Source organism: Monodelphis domestica, chromosome 2 (genome assembly GCF_027887165.1).
Source record: "Monodelphis domestica isolate mMonDom1 chromosome 2, mMonDom1.pri, whole genome shotgun sequence".
In the NCBI taxonomy this organism is placed as follows: Eukaryota; Metazoa; Chordata; class Mammalia; order Didelphimorphia; family Didelphidae; genus Monodelphis; species Monodelphis domestica.
Window position 1 is genome coordinate 381,020,619 of NC_077228.1, and position 12,790 is coordinate 381,033,408.

The window sequence follows — 12,790 nt, forward strand, 5'->3', positions numbered from 1 at the left end:
TACCCCCCCACTTAAGGATTAATTGTGGGGAAGGATGTTCTATGACTCATGTGTGCTAACAAGTGACAAATCAGAAACAACTGACCTACCCCCTGGGCTGTCCTAAGCCAAGTTTAAGTCATTGCAGGAAGTGTAAAAAACTGCCTCTATATTTCACATCACTTCCTATGAGAGGGGCTTTTGTAGACTTTGGCAGTGGAACTTGACTCGGAGCTCTAGAATGGGACCTCAGCCTGTTTCCCTTAGGCGACCACGTGGTGAGTGATAAGGCTGACTCCCCTTTCCCTTGACCTTTCTGAAGGCACCAGCCTCTAAGGAGGACCCCCCTTCTTGGAGGAGGCCTCGTGGATGGAAGCTGAGCTAGATTTAATCTTCTGGGAAGGTCCCTTGCCTGAAAGGTCTCTGAACTCCCTCCTGGCTCAGACTAGGCTGGAGTAGATCTAATTCCCTTTTCACTCTTTCTCCCTCATTCTTAATTTCTTCCTTCTATTGAAAATAAACCACCATAAAATTCTATTCTGACTTGAGTATTTCATTGGTATTTAGAATTTAAATCCCTGGTGACCACTAAAATTTTATTCAGTCTCAACCCTAAAATTTACCCTTAACAGTTGATAGCAGGAATCCAGCTGTTGAGTCCTCAGAAGTCCCAGGGAATAGAGAGAAAGGCTCCTCCAACACACTCTGTCCACCAGGAATGTATGAGAAATCTTCATCTCAGCCTTGTTGTTTTATTCAGAGGCAATCAGCTTCCAAGATGATCTTGTCTAGGTAGAGTCCAGATCCACACACCCTTCAGGCTTCACCATCAGCTCCAAAACAGACAGTTGTAAACTGTGTCTTCAATAGCTTGGAACTTTTCCTCTGCCAGCTCTCGGGGAATTCTGAGCTTGAGGACTGCCAATCAAACTACTATGCAACTTCTTGCACTTTATAACTTCCTTCTCTACAGATGCAGAACACCTAGCTGTGCCTACTAAATTAAAACAGGCTATCCTGTCTGCCCCTACTCTAGGCATCCCTTATTACAAAAAATCATTCATCCTACATATTTATGAATGAAGAATAGTAGCTTCAGGTGTTTTAACACAAACTTTAGGACCTGTTCCATGTCCAATTGCATATTATTCAGCTCAACTAGACCCAATAGCTTCAGGAGCACCATCATGTCTTAGAGGCTTAGCTGCAACAGCTTTGCTAGTAACAAAATCTGGATTTAGCCCAGTAATGATGTGTCCTTATGAAGTTGAAGCATTATTGCTAAGGCATAGAACACAGGCATTCTCTGACCAAAGACTTACAAGATGTACTATATTAGGCAATGAAAACATCACTTTAAAATGCTGCACAACATTCAACCCTGCCACCTTGCTTCCAGATTTACCAATCACAGGAGAACCATTGCATAATTGAGAATCGTTACTGTCTATGGCAGAAAAACCTTGCAAAAATCTCCTGGATACTCTTATGGAAAATGCAGATCTAGTTTTGTTTGCGGGTGGTTCTTCCTTTATGAGAGATGGTATACATTACATTGGAGCAGCTGTAGTCACAGAATTTACCAGTCTGTGGTCACCTTCACTGCCATCAAATATAAGTGCTCCAGGTGCAGAATTAATAACTTTGAAACATGCTTGTGTAATCGCAAGAGACAAGAAAGCAACAAACTACATTTTGAGATATGCCTTTGGAATATGTCACGCTGTTGATACCCTTTGGCTTCAAAGGGGAGTTTTTACACCAGTCAGCAAAACTATCACAAATGCTAAAATCATCAATGAGGTACTTTCTGCTCTCCAACTACCTGAAACCCTAGCTATTGTACATTGCTCTGCCCATACAGGTGGAAGTGATCCTGTCTCTAGAGGAAACCATCAGGCAGATGATACTGCAAAATTCACTTCTATAGAAGGCCCTGAATTAATTTTAAAATTGGCAATTATCAATGACTCAGATTTATCCCTTTCATATAATGAAAAAGAAATTAAAAAATGGAAACAAAACTTCAAGACTAAACAGATTAATGGAGTATGGGTGGCACCTGAAGGAAAACCAATACTTCCTAGACCTTTTTATTATCAAATCTATCAATTCATCCATAGAAACGGTCATTTTGGAACCGAAGGCATTGTAGACTCTGTGAAAAATTTATGTATAGCTTCTGGCATAACTAACATTGCCTATAAAGTATATACAGCCTACAAAACCTGCCAAGCATATAATCAGCATATCTTTTGTGGAAGAGATTTGGTGGATGTCCTTTGACTTACACACCTTTTGAACATCTCCATATAGATTTCATTACAATGCCAAAGGCTGGACACTGCAAATTTTGCTTAGTTATAGTAGACCAGCTAACCAGATGTCAAGCATTTCCAACCACTAGAACAACAGTGGCGTTTGTTGCTAAAATACTTTAAAGAGAAATCATACCTTGTTTTAGTCTGCTGGCATGGATTGATTCAGACAGGGGAACTCATTTTATTGATTTGGTTTTGTTAGAAATTTACTCATGTTTAGGAATAACACCAAAGTTTCATGTACCAGACCACTTCCAGAGCTCAGGATGAGTTGAAAGAATGAATAGGGAACTGAAACTATGATTGGAAAACTATGCACTGAGACTCATTTGAAATGGCTTGAAGCTCTACCTCTAGTGCTATTCTACCTTTGAAACAGGGCCAGAGGAGGTCTATGCATCTTACCATTTGAGATGCTGTTTGGTCATCTACCAATACATGCGAAACAATTTAACTTTGTATATACATCATTGGAAGGGGGAGATACTTCTGTTGCCTCATATTTATGAGATCTGAAAACTGTGAATCGTAAAATTTCTCAGACTTGTGAATCTTAAAAATTCTCAGACTCTACTTCAGAAGATTTGATTAAGCTAAACCCATTTTATTTTATTTTATTTTATTTTTTAAAACATTATTTTATTTGGCCATTTTCATACATTATTCATTGGAAACAGAGATCATTTTCTTTTCCTCCCCCCCCCCTCCCCTAGCCAATGCGCGATTCTACTGAGTATCACATGTGTCCTTGCTCTGAACCCATTTACTTGTTGTTGGTATTTGCATTAGGGTGCTTATTTAGCGTCTCTCCTCAATCATATTCCCTCCACCCCTGTAGTCAAACAGTTGCTTTTCCTCGGTGATTTTACTCCCACAGTTTGTCCTCTGCTTGAGGATAGTTTTTTTTTTTCTCATAGATCCTTGCAGATTGTCTGGGGACATTGTATTGCCATTAATGGAGAAGTCCATTATGTTCGATTGAACCGCAATGTATCATTCTCTGTGTACAATATTCTCCTGGTTCCTCTCCTTTCACTCTGCATCACTTCCTGGAGGTTGTTCCAGGCTCCATGGAATTCCTCCACTTTATTATTCCTTTTAGCACAATAGTATTCCATCACCAACATATACCACAATTTGTTCAGCCATTCCCCAATTGATGGGTATCCCCTCGTTTTCCAATTTTTGGCTACCACAAAGAGTACAGATATGAATATTCTTGTATGAGTCTTTTTCCTTATTATCTCTTTGGGGTACAAACCCAGCAGTGCTATGGCTGGGTCAAAGGGCAGACAGTCTTTTATCGCCCTTTGGGCATAGTTCCAAATTGCCCTCCAGAATGGTTGGATCCATTCACAACTCTATCAGTAATGAATTAATGTCCCTACTTTGCCACATCCCCTCCAGCATTCATTACTTTCCTTTGCTGTCATGTTAGCCAGTCTGCTGGATGTGAGGTGGTACCTCAGAGTTGTTTTGATTTTCATTTCTCTAATTATAAGAGATTTAGAACACATTTTCATGTGCTTATTAATAGTTTTGATTTCTTTAACTGAAAACTGCCTCTTCATGTCCCTTGCCCATTTATCAATTGGAGAATGGCTTGATTTTTTGTACAATTGATTTAGCTCCTTATAAATTTGAGTAATTAGACCTTTGTCAGAGGTTTTTGTTATGAAGATTGTTTCCCAATTTGTTGTCTCCCTTCTAATTTTAGTTACATTGGTTTTGTTTGTACAGAAAAATTTTAATTTGATGTAGTCGAAATTATTTATTTTATATTTTATGACTCTTTCTACATCTTGCTTGGTTTTAAAATCTTTCCCTTCCCAAAGGTCTGACATGTATACTATTCTGTGTTCACCTAATTTACTTATAGTTTCCTTCTTTATGTTCAGGTCATTCATCCATTCTGAGTTTATCTTGTGTAGGGTGTGAGGTGTTGATCCAAACCTAATCTCTCCCACACTGTCTTCCATTTTTCCCAGCAGTTTTTCTCAAATAGTGGATTTTTGTCCCAAAATCTGGGGTCTTTGGGTTTGTCATAGACACTCTTGCTGAGGTCATTTACGCCAAGTCTATTCCACTGATCCTCCTTTCTGTTTCTTAGCCAGTACCAAATTGTTTTGATGACCACTGCTTTGTAATATAGTTTGAGATCTGGGACTGCAAGGCCCCCTTCCTTTTTATTTTTTTTCATTATTTCCCCGGATATCCTTGATCCTTTGTTCTTCCAAATGAACTTTGTTATGGTTTTCTCTAATTCAGCAAAAAAGTTTTTTGGTAGTTCACTGGGTATGACACTAAATAGATAGATAAGTTTGGGTAGGATGATCATTTTTATTATGTTAGCTCGTCCCACACATGAGCAATCAATGTTTTTCCAATTGTGTAGATCTAGTTTTAATTGTGTGGAGAGTGTTTTGTAGTTGTGTTCATATAGTTCTAAACCCATTTTAAACAATGAAGGTTCTTGATCAGGAATGTGAGAACTCTAACATTACTCCACACATACTTAAGCATACTTTATGGGAAGATAAAGTTGTAAACTCCTTACTGAACAATGAAAAGTACTTAACCCATACTTAAAGTAAAGCTAAAACCCTTAAGCTGGGTCTATTTTTAGATCTAATACAAAAAGTTGCTAAGTACCTATGAAGGTCAAATTAATCACTAAAAGTTCAAGCAAGCTTAGCAAGAGGTGTGAGGTTTTAGTCTACCTGGAGAAGGTGATAATAAGGTGTGAATTAAGAATGGTCAGTCATGTGAAAACATCTATTGTGATTGGTAGATGTCAAACCTTAGGGGAGGTGACATAGGAGAAAATTCTCTTTAAAAGGAGGCCAGAAGGCCTCTGAATGGAATTCAGACTTGGAAGCTGAAGTGGAGCTCAGGAGCTGAACTGGAGGGTCTCTCTGAACACTAGAGTTTTGCTTGAAAGGATCTTGTGGTGAGTTGATAAAAGACTGACTAGTTTCTCTCTTAAGGCTCAGGTATTCTCTCTCCTTTTTCCATAATTCCTTTATTTGTATTAATTAAAATCTCCATAAAACCCAGCTGACTTGTATTTTATATTTGGGAATTTTCCCATGGCGACCATTTATTTTTTTATTTAAATCAAGACACTAAAAATTATCTTTACAGTTTTTGGCAATTCAAAGTATTGAAACCCACATCTTCGTGGTCACAGTTTAAGGCAACCACTCTTTTAACTGTAACAAAACCAAAATATGAGAACTTCAGGAATCAGGAACCATGATGCAAGCTGGACCTATAGACTTTTCTCTTCATGATTTAAATCCAGGAGATATGATATATGTGAAGGACTTCCAGCACACAGGAGCAACTCAGCCAGCCTGGAAAGGTCCTTTCTAAGTACTGTTAACAATCCCAATAGTGGTAAAATTTGGAGAAAAGATATCATGGATCCATTGCTCTCATGTGAAAAAAGAATAAATAATAGCCAATAGATAAGTGCATAATTTATGTTATGTTATAGGATTTTTGTTTAGAAATTATTATTATGAATATACTTTTATAGGATTGTAGAAAAAGTTAAAATACCTGAATGATAGGCAAATGATAAAGTGTTACAAAGTGTTATAAGTGTTGGTCAATACCTGCCTCAGGAAGGATATAATATATATATGTGATATTATATTATAGACACATACATATAATATACATTATTTATATGACATTATTGTATTTAAAAAAATGACCTTCCATAAGAAATGATTGACTGCATGCATTAATGACACTGAACATATCAAAATCAATGAAACTCCTACCTGGCTCACTAGGCTTATAAGGGTTAAACAATAGGAGTTTGACAAAAGTGAGGAGAGCAGTTTAATAAAACACTATTTCTATTTGACTGACATCAGGTTGCAGAACAATTTATATTATTGTTTAATATGTAAATAATCTCTATAAATAATATATATACTATAATTAGGTTAGTAACATAGTGATAGAGTCTGTAAATATTTAGTTTTGCATATATATATATGTTGTACATAAAATTAGGTTATAGATTAGACTAGGGATTTAGAGAATAGTTATAATAAGTAGGGAATAGATTAGGAGTAAATTAAGTTAAGCATATCATAGACAGTTAATTATACTTAGACTTAAGTTGCATTTGCAGATAGTAAAGTTTAAATCATTTATTATAAAGCTGATGCTGAAATTGTGTTTAATGGAAATATATATAGATAAAATATTTTGAAAATAATTATAGATATATAAAATAGGAAAAATGTTTGTATTAGTTTAATTTAGCAAGAGTAAGTAGTATTAGCACTAAGATTCAAATTTCTTTGTAATGGTTTTAGTCATACATTTATCATGCTGAATTTATTGTAAAACCCTAAAACTACCGTTGCCCAAACTTTCCTGCCTAGAATTCCTTAGATTAGATAAATTAGCATAGAATAGTGATGGAGTAATTGAGGGAAGATTATTATTTTGGGGGGAGTAGTTAGAAAGTAGGTTTAGTAGATTGGCAAGTATAATAAAAATAAGTGACCTTGCGAAGGTCACAACAAAAAAGGGGATGATTGTGGAAAGGAAAACTGAAGCAACTTTTGGACTTTCTGCCACTCAGGTGGAACAAACAACAGTTGGAATGTTAGAGAGAAGATATTGACAAGAATGAGAGTTTATGGGGGAAGGGCTACTTAGAGTGAGAGTTGGTCTTGTGATGGGCTCTCTCTTCCTGGCCCTTGGACTGGAAGGAGACTCTCTACCTGTCTCTGGATAGAAGTACCTGGATTTTTCCCAACTGTGTACTCTACCTGGATTCCTGTGATCGTGTCATTGAACAAAAGGATTTAAGGGAGTGGTTTGAATTGTAAGGCAGGTCTTTAGGGCATCAGCCTGAAGAGACAGGCCCAACCAGCTCTGAAGGTCAGAACCTTTTCTTCCTCTTGCTCTCTATTGCTAAAGACTTTGAAGTTAAGAAAACTAGCACAGATTAGCATAGACAAGAATAAAAGGAATCCTCCACTAGCCTGTGAGACCTGGCCTCAGCTCAAAAGCTGAGAGAAACTCAAACCCAATTTAGGGAAATCCCGATTCCCTCTTCCCTGATACCTTCCCAATCTAAACTTGTTATTAAATTCATCTTTATTTAAATAACCACAGTCAGATAAGAGGACTGTCATTTCAGGGGAACATAGAAGGAGTTGAACCTCAGGATAGCCATTAAACCATAAACAGTTCTCATCAGACCCCTCCTGGGCAACCTTGGTCTGCAGTGAGGCTTGTCTCTCAAGGGAGTCCTTGCTTAACTGCTCTGGGGTATCTTCAACAGCAGTCAATTGAGAAGACATGCCCTCAGGCTATCATAGTTGGCCCATTTCTGGGAACCCCAATTTTCAAAGATAGCCTTTCAGTAGGGGTATCTCTCTCCTTTTGCCTCACCGGCAGCTATATTCCCTCTCTCCCTTCAACTTCTCCATTCCCTGTTATAAAACCTTCCTTATCCCCTTTACCTTCTTCAGTCTTCTACAATCCCTTTAAATATTACAGAACATATCAAAATCAATCAAACCCCTACCTGGCTCACTTGGCTTAGAAGAGTTAAACAGTAGGAGTTTGACAAAAGTGAGGAGAACAGTTTAATAAAACACTAAGTTTAATTTGAGAAGTATAGATAGATAATAGGAGGAAAAGAGATTATTATTCTAATACCCTATGACTTTATCTAAATTCCTAATACTAACTAAAATTTCTAAAACCTACTTCTAACTGTCTTCTGAGGACAGGTTCTTCTTGCCTGGCCAGACCAGGCCTATCTAAACTACACTATCTAACTACCTATCTTACACTAATAAATCAACAGCCACCACCCATGACCTCCTTAAATAAGGTTTTATCCTCCAACTGTCAGTAGTAAAATGTTAGTAGCTTCTTGCTTCAGAGACAGACCTCCTTCTCTCTTGAGATCCAAAGGCAAAAGACCTCAACTGCCACTCTGCCAGTAGCAGAGACAGAGACAGATCTCCTACTCTCAAGAGATCCAGAGGCAAAAAACCTCTGACAACTGTTACTTCCTTATCCCCCTCATCTCTGAGGAAACATAAACTTCAGCTCTCCTTCACTGACCTCTGTCAGTTCTGTTCCACTTAGAAAAACTGTTCTCCTGCCTCTTAAAGAGACAGAGGGAGAGACTGAGAAAAACCCTTTAACAAACCCCACCTTGATATCCTTTGGGAGACTAGTTGCCCCAATGGATCTTTGGGAAAAAAAATACTATCTTACACTCTATATTAGAAATGGAGAAGTAGAGAGAAAGAAAGAAAGAAAGTCAAATCTTACAACATACAAGTCTCAAATTATAAACAATTACAAATACAGTTACAAAATTATAAATAATTACAATTACAAATAACACAATCCTGACTATGCTCTACATAAATAAGAACCTAAAGATATTAATCCAAATTCAACTTCCAGTTATTATGTGCAACATATTTTTTCAATAAAAGATTTGTATTTAATAAAATACAAAAATTTTGTATTTAAAGATTTGATTTTGAAATAGAATGAGTAATTTAGGTATAGTTACAAGGCATTAAAGTAATATTTCTTTCCTACTTTCTATTTTTTATCAGTACTTCTCAAATTAAATTAAGTGTTTTTTTTAAATTGCTCTCCTCACTTTTGTCAAACTCCTACCATTTAACCCTTACAAGCCTCTAGAAATTGCTGATCTCTTGCAAGTTCTTGATTTCTCAGCATCTGAGGCATGAGTTTGATAACAATGGGCCATGTACATCTATGAATTTATAAATTATTTTTTTAAAGCTCTAGATAGGTTCTGAGGCCTCCTCTAACTCCATATTAATGCCACTCCATTGATCAAAAATCTTTAGTGTTTCGCTTTCACTATAGGATAAAGTATAAAATTCCCTAACCTGACATTTATGGTCTTTCACAGTCTAGTTCCAGCCTACCTTTAACAGCTTTATTTAAAAAATACTTCTGTACTGGCTAAGAAATGGAAAAGTATATCAGTGGAACAGAATAGACATAAAACAAGTAGCAGTAAGAGATTATAGTAACCTTGTGATAAAAATATTTAAGCTTTTGGGATAAAAATCCACTATTTGGTAAAAATTATTGGGAAAACTGGAAATCAGTCTGGCAAAAACTATATATAGACCAATATTTTATACCATTTATCAAGATAATATCAAAATAGATTCATGACCTGGGTATAAAGGGAGATATCATAAATTAGAATAGGGAACATATTTCCTAAAGGATTTTTTATAGCTTTTTGTTTATGCACATCAAATTCATACAGGATTCTTGAAAACTTTTATGTCAAACTTGAAATCAGGAAACTGGAGGTGACATATTGGATTTAGTTTTCCTTTTGTGATCTCCTACCATATTTTTGGATGGAAGAAGAATTTATGAATAAACAAAAGTTAGAAAGCATTATGAGATATGAATAATATGAATATTTTAGTATATTAAATTTAAAAGGATTTGTATTAGTGAAACTAATGTAGCCAAGATTAGAAGGAAAACCAAAAAGAGGTGAATATTTATAGATACTTTCTCATATTGCAAATCCAAAATATATAGAGAACTTTGTCAAATTTATAAGAATATGAGCCATTTCTCAATTGATAAATGGTTAAAAGATATGAATAGACAGTTTCTGTATGAAGAAATCAAAGCTATATATAAGTATGTGAAAAAGTAATCTAAATCATTATTTTTTAAAATTTTATTTATTTTATTTATTTAGAATATTTTTCCATGGTTACATGATTTCTAAATTATTACTGATTAGAGAAATGCAGTGTTGCGATATCTTGTAGCTTTAGCCAATGAGATTTATCCAACCTAAAATGGTAAAAGGGGAAAATGAAAAATGTTGAAGGGGATATAGAAAGATAGGTCCCTGATACATGTTGGTTGAACTGTGAACTGATCCAGTCATTTGGAGAGTAATCTGAAATTATGGTGGAAGAGTTATAAAACCATGTATACCCTTTGACCCAGCAATGTCCCTATTAGGTTTATTTCCTAAGGTAATATAGGGAAAAGGAAAAGAACCTATATTCTAAAATATTCATAGTGACTCTCCATAATACAAAGAACTAGAAATTGAGGGGATGCTCATCAGTTGGGGAATGGCTAAACAAGCTGTGCCATATGGTTGTGATGGAATATCATCACACTGTAAAAAACAGGTTAATTTTGGAAAAACATAGAAAGACCTACATGAAATTATGAAGAATAAAATGATCATAACCAAGAGAATATTATATATAACACAAATCTTATGTGAAGAATAAATTGTGTTATCTATCTCCATAGAAAGAAATGAAAAATATAAACAAACAAGACATGGTTTTAAATATACATATATTGTTTTATCAAATGATAACTTCTCTAGTACTGAGAGGGGAAAGAGGATAGCAGATATGTGGGAATTTTAATGTAAAGAACAAATTAATTAATTTTTAAAAATACACACTCAAGCTTATGATAGAGGAGGAGGTCTTCTGTCTAATTTTTTCTTTGAAACTCATTAACTTAAAATGAGGACATCTGAATTAGTGGCCAGAGCATAGGAGTTGGAGACCTGGGTTCAAATCCTACCTCAGACACTTAATAGCTATGTGACTTTGGGAAAGCTATTTAACCTTTCTGACCCTCTATTTCACAGAGTTGTGATGTTCAAATGAGATAATGTATGTAAAGCATTTTGTAAACTGTAACAGTCCACACATGTGTATGTATAAGGTAGATGTTTGATCTATGGAATTGTATTAAGAAACGCATGGTCAGACCTGCACATGGCAGTAAAGGTCTTGACCTTTGATCTCAGCATTCTTAACATTCTGGCACCAGTCCAGGCTTCTTTGTCTTCACCTGATTAGAATACTCCACGCCTGGAACTTGTCGTAATTTTACATTTAAACCAATGGCAATCCACTGTGTGCTGTTGCATATGCATTATGTACCTCTTACCTCATTATCCTAATAAAAAAGGAGGAACCACCAGAAATGCCCTCTCTTACCTTTCTTTTCTCTTACTTGGAACTTGAATCACTCCCTCTATGGAGCCCCATTGTTTTCTCTAAAGATCTTCTTTCTTTAATCTTTCCTTCCTTCTCACCTGACCTCAGGCCAGTGCAAACTGTACTCAGAGCATAGGCTCTCAATCTGTCAGAGGTTATTTCTCAATTGATCTCTATCCTCATACCTGATTCACGTATTGCTGATTATTTTTATCTTTCTGCATTGTTTCCCTACAAAGAAAGATAACAGGAACTATTTCTGTGCGGTTCCTCCCTGCAATCTGATCTGTATGTGTCTGCCTCAGTTTCTCTAAACATGCCTCCGGCTTCTGTTCTCCTCCTCAAAGTCAAAATCTGGTAGATATTCCCTTATTTGCAGTGGCTGCTGGCCAGCTTGCTGCATAAACCTTAAGGCAATTCACATACACAAACCCATGCAAACTATCATTAAGATGATTGATTGTTTATGAGTGTGAAGATAGGATTAACTCTCCCCTGTCTATTTGTAGCTAATCAAATCAAAACTCAAAGCACCCCTACTTACCATTAAGTATGAGAATTCACAAGTCGCTTACTCACACTTCCAAAGGTCACTGCCACCCCCAACCCCCCTTGGGCAGTGCTAGGCAAATTGAAAGACTGCAATTGGTTTCTGTGAGGAGGAGGAGTGACAGGATGTGACCTGGAAAAAGGAGCATAAAAGAAGAGAACAGCATGGTCTAGGGACCATTCCTTTCCTGGCATTTGGAGTGATTGGCTGAGATTTCTGCCTTGGCTTTGGAGGAGGCTGAGTTGGTAGAACTCTGACTGAAGACACCACCAGGACCTCTGATGAGGATTACTGGGAGACACACATGAAGAGTGGACTTGGGGAAGCCCCTGCTCAGGGCTGAGCCAGACTTCACCAGAGAAGGGCTGGTAGACATATTACATGTCTCCTTATCTACATTTTTCACTTTCACTTTTTCCACCTCTTTGTAAATAAAAGCTGCTAAAAGTCATTTTGACTTAAGTTATAATATTTTAAAATCAGCAACAATATTACTTTATAACTTTCTTATTTAGTAATAAAAACCTCAATTTAAAACTTACATGAGATAGAACCACCCCTTTGTGTTAGTTTTATAAAAAGGTATCTTGATTATCAGAACCTGTCCCTTTTACCTTTTCCTCTTTCAGAGCACAGACCAGAGAACATCAGAGCTACCAGTGAAACTGAGGCAGAGGCAGAGGCAGAGGCATATGGAAGTTCTTCCCACTCACTAAACCAGAGGGTTTCTGGGTTTCTTGGCCTTGGAGAAGCAGTGGCATGAAATCTTAGATTAAGATACAATTCTAAGTACCTTTCCTTCTGGGGAGTTTCAGTCCTTTAGGGAAAGTAGCAGTAGGTTTTATATATATATGTATATATACATATATATATATAATATATATAATATA